Source organism: Condylura cristata, unplaced genomic scaffold, assembly GCF_000260355.1.
Source record: "Condylura cristata isolate star-nosed mole 26May11 unplaced genomic scaffold, ConCri1.0 scaffold00013, whole genome shotgun sequence".
In the NCBI taxonomy this organism is placed as follows: domain Eukaryota; kingdom Metazoa; phylum Chordata; class Mammalia; order Eulipotyphla; family Talpidae; genus Condylura; species Condylura cristata.
In genome coordinates, this window is record NW_004567114.1 from 2,391,528 (window position 1) to 2,403,357 (window position 11,830).

At 48.6% G+C, this 11,830-nt stretch overlaps 1 protein-coding gene across 2 annotated transcripts in view; it reads right to left on the bottom strand.

Moving 5' to 3' along the window:
• The window catches only part of WDR25 (WD repeat domain 25), a 104,448-nt gene that overhangs the window by 38,248 nt on the left and 54,370 nt on the right, over positions 1–11,830 (bottom strand). The gene's annotated exons all lie outside the window — the stretch shown is intronic.

The window sequence follows — 11,830 nt, forward strand, 5'->3', positions numbered from 1 at the left end:
GCTCCAGCTCTCTGGGCTCCCCCCCTGCCCCAGCTCTCTCGGCCCCGCCCCCTACCCCAGTGATGGGAAACTGCAACTCCCAGCAGCGCCAGGACAGAGCTGCGAGGACCCCGGGGGGAGCTAGCAGCATTCGGGGGCTTTGGGGGATGAGAAGGGGCCGTTTGCTACAGCACTCTCTCTAGCCCGGGCAATGGCTCTTGGGACCATGTGACTCTTAACTCGGGGCTTTCAGTTAGTTTGTTCTCAGAGCTCCAAGTCAGCGGAGCCATAAAATATTCTAGTTACCTTGTATCTCTCTCTTTCCCTGGTTGTTTCCTTTTCTTTTCCCCTTTTGTAAATAAACCCATTATTGACCCTCTGTGTGTGTCTGCAGTGCAGATGAATTTCAGGCGCGGGTGAGGCCCACAGACAGGTGGCCCAGCTCACACTGGGGCCCTGTGACAGTTTTGGCACCCAATGCGGGGTGCTCCCACCTCCCTCCGGGGTGGCTCAGAAAACTGAAGGTGAAGAACAGGAAGGGCACTGGCAGGCCCCTGCTGCCTGCTTCCCAGCCAACTGTTGGCTGTGGCTCTGGAGCAGCTGGGCTTCTCCCGGCCTCCATCTCCTCCTGCCCAGGGCAGGGTGGGTAAAGAGCACTGCCCCAAGCAGTGGTGAGGTGGACAGGAGGGGCCATGGAAGCTCTCTCCCTGGCACCAAGCCCAGTGCCTCTCCCTCGTTATGTCAGCGAGCCCCGACTTCACTTCCCTGAGATACACAGTCTGACACCCAGGAACCAGATCCTGGAGCAAGCCTTCCCGCAGCACCATCACCGCAGCTGAGGGCCTTCCATGCCGCCAGGGCTCCCGGGAATATGTAAATGTCTCCACTTCAGAGAAGGAGAGGTCAGCCCTGGAAGGCTGCTGAGAAAGCGCAACTCCTTCCTCACTGAGGAGGGTCAACAGCTAAGGTCGAGAGCTGAAAACCCGAGAAGCAGCACATTTACATTCGGAAATGGGGGCTGAAATAACAGAGGAAGCAGCAGCGGTCTGGGGCGGAGCAGGCCTCCAGGAGGGCTGTGGCGGTGCTCAGGCCTGCTGTCTGCCCGGCACTGGGTGCGAGTCCCGCTTACTAGGAGAAAGGTCAAGTCAGTGCCCCAGACTGCAGGCTACAGACACACACAGGGCACTGAGCGTGGACCACCGCTGCAAGGACCTGCAGGGCACCCCGAGTCTCAGCAGCGGGCACCCTGGTGGCTCCCCCTGAAGAGACAAGCAAGCAGGGGCGAGGGGTCTGGGCGGGGCACTGGAGGCCAGTGTGGCAAGTGCCGGGTGGAGAGCCGCAGGGAGCTCTCAGAAATGACCGTGGCCGCAGCCACCCCACTGCAGGGATGCATCCCACCCAGGGAAGCCAGGGTCACCAGGCTCACGGCAGCGCTATTCCCAGTGGCCAGAACGTGCACCCCAAGTGCATGTCGATGGGCGAGCAGGTAAACAGAGGGCCCCACGTGGCGGCCTACCACCCTCCGAAAGGAGGGCCCTGGGCAGTCCACAGCATGTCCAGTGGGACGAGCCAGACCCAGGTCAAACAGCGTGATTCCTCCTGCTGGAGGTCCCTGCAGTCATCAGAACCAGGGGGAACGGAAGCAGGGGTACAGACACCACGCTGACAGCAAGGCAGGGGAGGCCCCGAGCTACCAGGAAAGGTGTCTGCAAAGAAGGGGCTGGTGAGGTCGGAGAAGCGGGGAAGAGGGACGACCTGGGAGCCGGAGGTCAGGGTGACCGCTGTGTCCTGTCCATGAGGTGGCCCAGACCAGAACCAGGCCCGGGCACTGGGAGTAGCCAGCTGCGTGGCGGCACTCAGAGAACGAGCGTCCACTTCCCGCGCTTCAGCGCGTGTTCAAGACAGTTCGCAATCTTGAATGAAATGTCCGTGAAGAGGGAAGAGAGGGAAGGGGGAGTGTGGGAGGAGGGGGGAGAGGAAGTGGGGGAGAGGGAGGAAGGGCCAAGGAGGGGACAGGGAGAGAAGGGGGCGGTGGGGGGGTCATGCTGTAGTCAAAGAAAGAAGAGACTTGACCTCTGACACCTAGGAGCAAAGCAGGAGCCTGGCCCGTGAACCGGCCAGGGAGACGGTGCGGAAGCCACCTCCCGCACGCTGCCCACAGCACCCTCCCCGGGGAGAACGCGAGCTGGGCTCTCCAGGTGACGGGCGAGGACGGGTCAGAATCGATGCAGACCGATGAGCCACTGGCAGGGCCCGGCCGAGGGGGAAGCGGCTCTGCTAATCGCTCTCTCTAATTGAATTGAATGTTCACTGTCAGGGCTTAAAGATTAATTCCCAAACCCCCGCGGCCTGCAGTGTGCGCCTTTTTTCAATTAAGTAATCAGAGACCCCATCTGCCTTCTCGGAGTTAAGGAGTTAAGTCTTCCATCAAATGTTCTAGGGCGGCCTGGCGCGTTCCCTGGGGAACTCTGTGTGAGCCACAAGAGTGGGATTTGGAGAGAACATGGCACGCCACGTGTGGCCACCAGCCCGTGGCCCCCTGCCAGCCAGTCGGGGTGCTCGGGCCCCCTGAGATGGGAGCAGGTCTCCCCGACTACCTTTTGCTCTTGATTGTGAAACAACCTCTCGGCCCTCCCTGGTGGCGCAGCGGGTTAAAGCGCAGCACTGCAAGTCAGCAGCAGCTGCTTCAGCGCGAGTTCGATCCCCTGTGCCACAGGGCGTGGCAGACCTCTCCTGGCTGCCCGCTGCTCCCCTCAGCAGTGTGCTTGTCAGTCGGTCTGTTCTGCTTCTCACTCTGTCTCACACTGCCTACACCCCAGTCCTGATGCACAAATAAAAAAATCTTAAATAAAAACCTTTTTTATTAAAAAAAAAAAAAAGCCCACAGAAAGTGACATGAGATCACATTTCCCTAGTGATGTGGGGAAGCAGGAAGCAGAAACACAGTAAAGAAGGTAAGCATCGTCCAGAACCCCACCGGCTGGCAACACCTGTCAGATTAAGGTGAATCTCGACCCCCACGTGGCCCGCCCTACGGTGCGCCTGGGGCGCCCCCCTCCGTCAGCCCTGGCTCCCCCGCTGCTCCCCTCTCAGCCCCGTTGTCGCAGGCAGTCCCAGAGCTACCATCCGCTCACACCCCTCAGGACAAGCCTGGGTGGCCAAGAGCTGGCGAGGCCATCTCCTGCAGAACGAGGCACCCGCCGCCGGCCCTCCCGGCTGCTCGGGGCTGTCGCCACACTATCAGACTTGCCACGCACAGCAGACATTTCTCCTTCTCCTTAGCTCTCCTGATGTCCCCACAGAAGTGGTTTGTAGTTTTCCATGGAAAGAATCTGGCACATCTTCTGTCCAATTTATCTGATTTTTTTCACATTTTATAATACTGTCAAAATTTTTACTTCAAAATGTTTTAGTTTCAGATTTTTCATGTCCACACTTTGTGTTCACTGCCCTTGAATTCTACGACTTTGCTCAACTGGCTTGTTAGTTCTGCAAGTCTGTGGTAGATGCAGCAGAAACCACACAGGTGATCATGCCGTCTGCAAATGAAGAAGTCTTACTTCCTCCTTTCCGGTCCCGATACCTCTTAATTTCTTTTCCTGCCTTGTTGTGCTGAGTGACTCTCCAGTATTGTGAGCACACATTATAACATCCCTGCCCGGCTCCCAACCACAAGGGGCAGTGATGGGTGCTATGGGCTGAACATGGTGCCAAGCTCACGACTTCATAAAGGCCCCTCATCCTTGGAAATTCTCTTCTATTTCTAGTTCACTGAAAGGGTTTTTTTTTTTTTTTTTTTTTTGAGACTCTTATTGGGATGGTGTTAAATCTGTATATTGCTTTTGGCGTGATGGCCATTTTGATGATGTTAATTCTCCCGATCCATGAGCAGGGGATATCTTTCCATTTTATGGTGTCTTCTTGCATTTTCTTTGTAGAGGTCTTTTGCCTCTTTTATTAGGTGGATTTCCAGGTATTTGATTCTTTTTGTTTTAATTGAAAAGGGGATGGTTTTTTTATTTCTGTTTCTTCTGATTGGTTGTTTGTGTATAGGAAGGCCTCTGATTTTTGTGTGTTGATTTTATGTCCTGCTACCTTGTTAAACTGGTTGATGGTTTTGATTAGTTTCTCTGTGGAGTTTTTAGGGTTTCCATGTAGATTAAGATATCATCTGCAAATAAGGACAATTTTACTTCTTCTTTCCCTATTTGGATTCCTCATATGTCTTTTTCCTGTCTTATTACTCTGGCTAGACCTTCCAAATTTATGTTGAAGAGCAGTGGTGATAGTAGACACCTTTGTCTTGTTCCTGACTCACTGAAAGTTTTTATTGGGACTGAACACTGGATATTGTCAAAGCTCTTTCTGCCTCTAATTTTTGTTTTTTTATAGTTCATTAATATACTGAATTACAACTATTAAAATAACCATGCATTCTTGGCACATACACCACATGATGATAATCTATATTAAGACAAACAAAAAATGTTGGGTTGATTTGCTAAAGTTTTTTCCTCTATGTTTGTATAAGATATTGGTCTGTCACTCTTATTTGGTTTGATATTGCAGTAATGATGGTTTCATAGAATGAGTTGAGAAGTGATTCCTCCTCTTTGATCTTTCTGGAAGTTTGTACAGTTTATAGACAGCTTCCGTGAAAAGCACTAAAACTTGAGCGTTTAGACACTAGAAATGCATTGTCTTATAACTGTGGAAGCCGGGAAGTTCAAAGTCAAGGCACTGGCAGAGTGGGTTCCTTCCGAGGGCTACGCCCTGTGCAGGAGAAGCTGCTCCAGACCTCTCGCTTGCTTTGCAGGTGTTTGTGCTCATGATCACATGCATGTCATGTGCAAACCGCCCCAGTCACACCGGACCTGGGCCATCCTGACAGCCACCCTATCTTAACTTGATTTTCTCTACAAAAAATCTCCAAATAAAGACACATTTCAAGTTAGGAGCTAAAAGCACAAGTTTTGAGAGAGAGAGAGAGAGAGAGAGAGAGAATCTAATCCATACAAATGATTAATCTATAAGAAACTTGGTATTAATTCTGCCTTAAAATTTTGGTGGAACTCTCATTGAGAATGGCACATCTTAAAATAACTAGCAACAACAAATGTTGGCGAGGATGTCGAGAAAAAGGAACTCTCCTGCACTGCTGGTGGGAATGCAAACTAGTATAACCACTGTGGAAAACTGTTCAGAGGTTTCTCAAACTGCTAAAAATGGGGTTTCCACAGGACCCAGCAATCCCACTCCTAGGTATCTACCCAAAAGACACAAAAACACTGATTCAAAAAGACACCTGCACCCCCATGTTTAATGCTGCTTTATTTACAATTGGAAGACATAGAAACAACCCAAATGCCCAAAAGTGTATGACTGCATTAAAAAGATGTGGTACATATACACAATGGAATATTACTCAGCAATCAAAAAAGATAAACACATGCCTTTTGCAGCAACATGACTGGAGCTGGAAGGGATCATGCTTAGTGAGATAAGCCAGAAAGAAAAGGAAAAGTATAGGATAGTTTCACTCATAGCAGGAGCATAAAGGACTAGGTGGGAAAAAAATAATAACAGTAATGAACAACTATATACCAGAGACATTTTATGGGGGTGGAGCGGGAAATGGAATCAAAAACAGTGAGGGGAAGGAAGTGCACTGGACTATGGTGATGGCACAGGGTGATTTGGTGATGGGAAGCCCACGGGGATGACAACTGAGATGGGAAAAGGCACAAAATGATGTAAAAACAAACTATTATAAAGAAAAAAAATTTGGTAGAATTCACTGGTAGTCGTTTGGCCCTACAGTCCTCTTTGTGGAAAGGCTTTTAACTATAAATTCTGTTCTTGAATAGACACGGGGCTGTGGGGATTATGTATTTCTGCACGTTTGCATTTTTATTACTTGGGGTTTTCAAAGGATTTGTCCACATCACCTAAGTTGTCAAATTCATTTGATAAAGTGGACCCTAATGGTACCTTAGTATCTTTTTAATATTTGCAGGATTTGCTAGTGAATCACTTCTCTCCTTCCTAATATTGACAATTTGTATCTTTCCCCTTTTATTCCTGATCATTCTAGCTAGAGGCTTATCACTTTCATTGATCTCAAAGGAGCAGCTCTTCCTATTTTGACTATTGTCTTTATCTTTGTTTTTAAACTCTGGGTTCAGTGCCCCTTCTTTTAAATGTGTCTTAAAATGGAAGCCCAGACCACTGACTTGAAGTTTTCTCCTGAACCAATATAGGCAGCATTTTCTACAATAATTATTATCTGAGAACGGCTCTTTCTGTTCCTTGAATTTTTATATGTTGTGTAGCTGGTCCGAATTATTTTCTAATATCCACCCATTTCTTCCTGGACCCATGGGTTACTTAGAAGTATGTTGCTAAGCTTCCAATACTGGGAATTTTCCAGATTATCCGTTACTGACTTTTTAAATTTAATCCCATTATCATTAAAGAATATACTCTGCATAATTTCCACCCTTTCAAATTTGCTGAAGCTCGCTTTATGGCCTCTGTTGTGGTCCCAGCTCAGTGAACACTCCATACACACTTGAGAAGAATCTGTGTTCTACTGCTGTTTATGGTGTGGTCTTAAACGTCCATGAGGTCAGGTTGGGCGATGTGATTCCCGAGTCTTCCATGTCGATTTCCTGTCCACTTGGTCTATTGATTACTGAGAAAAGGATACCGAAGCCTCCAACTATAATTGTGGATTTGATGATTTTTCCAATCAGTTCTATCAGTTTTGCTCCATGGATTTTAAAGCTTTCTTATTAGGAGTATAAATATTTATGCCCCTAATGTTTATGTATCTAAAGTTATGTCCCTTGTTAAAATAGCCCCTTTATCATGACAAGATGACTCTCTTTATCGCCAATATTCTTTGCTTTGAAATCTCCTCTGTCTGCTACTAATGTAGCCACTCTAGCCTTTTTGTTACTATTAATTTGGTGTTTTTTTCTATCTTTTATATTTAACCTCTTGTCTTTATATTTAAGGTGGGTTTCTTCCAGGCATTACATAACTGGATCTCTCCCTTTTTACACGATTTAGAAACCTTTGTTTCTTAAATCCGTATGTAAACCATCTCATCCGTCACTGATAGTTTAAATCTTGCTATTTGTTTTCTACTTACTGCCCTTTATTTTCTTTCTTTCTTTGGGTCGAACATCTTCTGTTATTTTATTCTGCCTCCCAATGCTAGGTTACAAACCATAAATCTGTTTTGCTATCCATCTGTTTCACTGATAGTTGCTTTGAGGTTTCCAGGATGCATTTTTAACTTGCCACAGCCTAACTTCAAGTAAGTCCGGCGTGCTGCATCACAACATACACCTTTTCCCACGTCAGTCTCTGGACATTGCTTTCACGCCTTCTGCACCTGTGTGTCGTAAATGCCACAGCACACTGTCAGCGTGTTTCTACTAAAATCAGTAATCATCATTTAAAGCAACTGTTTTAATGAGACCACACGAAAGGCAGTTCCATTTACTCGCTTCTGTGCCATTGGGGGACTCATCACTGCTAAGCAGGGATGAAAACATCAAGCTGGTGTCGCGCCCCTTCCACTGCCAGTTTTAACGTCTCCCCCAGTGCAAGTCTGGTGGGATGAATTACTTCAGTTTGTAATTGTCAGAAAAATTGCCTTTCTGTTAAAAAAAAATTGACAGTATTTTCGGTTTTCCATACTTTAGCTATCCCACTGTCCTGTTCATTTTTTCCAAGAAGGATGTTCTAGTTCTTATCTTTGTTCCGCTGTGGGTAACTAGTTTTCCCCCACCCCACTCCCCAGCTGATTTTAATATTTTTCTCCGTCATTGATGACAAAAAGTATCTTTATGAAATAGCTTAGTGAGCTTCTTCTAGTGAGCATCTTATGTTTGCAGTTCTTGAAATTCTTGCATCTGGGGCTTCTCATTTCCATCAAATCTGAAACACTTTCCACCATTATTCCTTAAGTATTTCTTCTGCTCTCCCCTTTAGGGACTCCAATTTCATGTGCGCTGGGTGAGTCTGAGCCGCTCCGCAGCTCAATGGTGCTCCATTTTCCTCACACCTCCTGCTCGGCATGGCATCTGATGGCTGCTATCAAGTCGCCTTCCATTTCCTGGCCTTTTTAAGCAGTTTCTCGTCTGCTAGTTACTCCCACGTAGGGTACTTTTCGCCTATGGCTTTTTGTTTTTTATCTCTAAAGGTGCCACTTCGATCTCCCCTACAACTTCCAGGCCTCTCTAATGGGCTCCCGCCTTCCCCTACCTTCCTGCACACACGGCGTATAGACAGCACATGTGATTTCGTGTCCTCACCTGAGATCACATCATCTGGGCCGTGTCTGGGTCTGCACTATTCACTCGTCTTTCTTCTCCTCGTAGCTCCCTATGTCTTTGATGACAGAATTTTACTTTACTGGATGTATCATGACTCTAGTCCATAGACGTCTCGAGGCTTTTGTGAAACGGAGTGCAGTGGCTTGGGGACCGTTTCCTCACCAACAGGCAGTCTCTGACCTTAGACAGGAGGGCCCAGGCAGCAGCCAGTGGGCTGAGGCATCTCCTTGTGAATGAGGGGCACTTCCCGCTCCAGCCTGGGAATCGGAAGTATCTTAGTCTGCTCAGCTCTGGGCTTGTTCGCCCTGCTCCTCCCCAGGGACCGTGGGCCACAGGGTATGGGGGTGGGGGGCTGGCTCTCCGCGCTGCTCTCATCTCTGATTCTCTGTCCAGAGAGCTCAGCTGCCTGGACCTGCCTGGCTCCCAGCTCTGTCCCACCTCTCAGGAAGGTACCGGGGCCAGCTGGGCTTCTCTTCTGGGCCGCAGCAGACGGGAGAGGCGCCAGGCTCACTGGCTCTGCCTCCCTCTGTCTACACTGCCTGCTGGTCAGTCTCTAAAAGGCTCCGGGTCTTATCCACCAGCCCTTACCACCCCATCTTGACCAAAAGCATAAGTTTTATTTCCAAGTGTGTGGTTTAACTGTCTGCAGCTCATAGTCTCACTGTTCTGTTTGTAGTCTTATTGTCCTGAACCTGATTGTTATCTACAACGACTTTAAGCCACTGTGATGAGAGACCGGGCGCTGTGCTTGGTCTCCTGGAGGTCCTGGGATCTGCTTTATGTCCCAGCCTGTGTCCTCGCCGTCAAATGCCACTTGGATTTAAAACGCTTGTGTGCCCTGCACGTGGATACATCATGTTCTAGAAAAGTCGACTAAGTTAAGGTGGCTGATCGTGTCAGCTCTTCCATCTTTATGGCTCTACCTAGTTGTTCTATCAATTACTTAGAGAATGGTGATAAAATCTCAGTATGACTAAGGGTTTGTTTATTTTCCCTTTAATTCTATGAGGAAAAACAAGTCCATGTATTCCGAAGCTCTGTTATTAGCTGTATCTATGATTGTTCTGTCCTCCTGATAAAGGACCTTTTATCACTCTGAATCATCCCTCTGATAAGGCCATTTGTCTTGGCGTCTATTTAATTGGCCCCTATTATACTGAGTCTTCTTACGCTTGCTGTTTGAACAGCGTCTCTTTATTCCCTCTCTTTACTTTCAGCCTATTTGCTTGTTTTGTGCTTAATGGGCATCTCTTGTCGGCAGCATATACACAGCCTCCGGCTTGCTTTCGGATTGTTTTGCCTATTTAATTCAATGCAATTGTTGACAGAGCAGACTAACTTCTATCATTTCACTATTTGTTTTTGGGTTTTTTTGGTAAGATTTATTTATTTATGCACATAGAACTGGGGTACAGGCCAGAGGTGTGGTGGGTAAGAGGACTCACCAGAGACAAAGCGGGGAGCAGAACAGGCAGATGGATGAAGTACACTGCTGAGGGGAGCAGCGGGCGGTCAGGAGAGGTCTGCGCGCCATGTGGGCCACTCCCTGGATGGGGATCCAACCCGTGCTGCAATGGCTTTGGAGAGCTGCATAGTGCAGCGCTTTAACCCGCTGGCCACCAGACGGAGCCCCTATTTGTGTCTGTTTTAACTCCTTGCTTCCTCCTTTGCAGCCTTCTTTTTGGTGATAATGATTTGAGAATTCCATTTCTTCTATGGGCTTTTAGCTACACCTCCTTATGTTTAGTGGTTTCTCTGGGGATTACCATACACATCCTTAGTATTTCAAAGTCTTACAGTTAATAAAGAACCAGCTTACGTACGTGTCAGAAGCTGGTACCACACGTCTCCTCCAGCCCGTCCCTTATTCTACAGTGGTCACACGTTACAGACTCCACGATGCTTTAAACAGTCATCTGCAATTTTACATACTTAATAAAGAGACACCATTTTCTACATTTTCCACTTCTGGTCTCTTCATTCCTTCCTGCAGATCTGAGTTCTTGACCACTATCATATCCTTTCACCCTGAGGAACTTCCCGGGACATTTCCATAACACACATTTGCCAGCAAAAAATTCTCATTTAGTCTTCAGGGATCAGAAAATATCTTTATTTCCCCTCCAGTCTTAGAGAATAGAGACATGGGTTGACAATCTATTTTCTATCAGCACCTTTAAGCTCGCCTTCCACTCCCTCTGGGTTATTTCGGACAAATGTCCATGGCGTATTCTCAGTTTTCCTGGCTTTGGTCTTGATCTTTGGTTTCCAGGAGTCTGTCTGAAATCCCCAAGTGGATTTTCTCACACGTGGCCTAGTCAGGTCTGCAGGCTTTTTCCTCCTGAATTGGTACAGGTATGTATTTCCCAAATGTGGGAGCTTTTAGCATTATTTCTGCAAAATGGCTTTTCTTCCCATTCTCTTTCATTTCCTTCCAGACTCATTACTCTCCCTCTCCCACACACGTAATGTGTCTCACAATGCCTGTGAGTGTTATCCACCCTGAGTGTCCACCTTTTTCTTGTCTTCCCTTGCTGTTTTTGAGGCAGCCATTCTACTACTCCAAGTCCGGCTTCACTGCCTCTCTCTTCCGGCATCTCCATTCGGCAGTGAAGTTCAGGCAGCATCTTTACACACTGTTTCCCGTTCCAGGGTCTCCATCTGCCTTTCTGTATAATTCCCACTACTCTGTGGCGATTCTTTATTTCTTGCTCATCCCGAGGAGCCGTGCCTGTGTCCCTGGGCATATTTATGATCACTGCTTTATGGCTAACCCGCTACTGTCAAGCTGTGCACAACCCCAGCGGTTGTCTTCTCTCCCCTATGGGCCCCTTTCCTCTCGCTTCCTAATCCAGGTAATCTTGGCTGGAATACGAGACATTCTGCAAAGTATGCCGTAAGTACGTGTGGCACCTCTGTCTCTCTGAAGGACGCCCACCTCCCCTCAGCGGGCGGCCCACTACGCCCCCCTTGGCAGGTGGGCAGCTTCTTGGGCTGTGCTGCTTGGAGTCCTCCCAGGTGCCACCCAGCAATCAGCGCGGAGTCCGCAGCCCCTCCGACACCTCCCTTTCTGGCTGCTGTGATCGCCCCAAACGCCACCCGAGTCCTCTCTGCGGCAACACTGCGGGTGTCATGCCCAACTTTGGTTCTCTGCCTGGAGGGGGCCAGAGCCCACCGCAGACATAAGAACATGGTGGCAGGAGACATGCCAGGGCCCTCCTGAGGTGGTCCCAGGTGACCATCGCCGCTGCCCCTACGCAGAGTCCGCAGCGGCCAGCTGTGGGAGGTCAGTGGCACGGAGCGGCTCCTGCACCACTGGCCCAAAGCTAATATCCACTGTGTCGGTCCCACCCGCACGCCAGCCGTGCAAGGCTCTGTCACCCTGACACTTCAGTAAAAACCTCCCCACGCCTGGCCCTCCCTGGTGGCGCAGCGGGTTAAAGCACAGCACTGAGAAGCTAAAGCCACTTCCGCATGAGTTCGATTCCCGCCTGCCCCAGAGG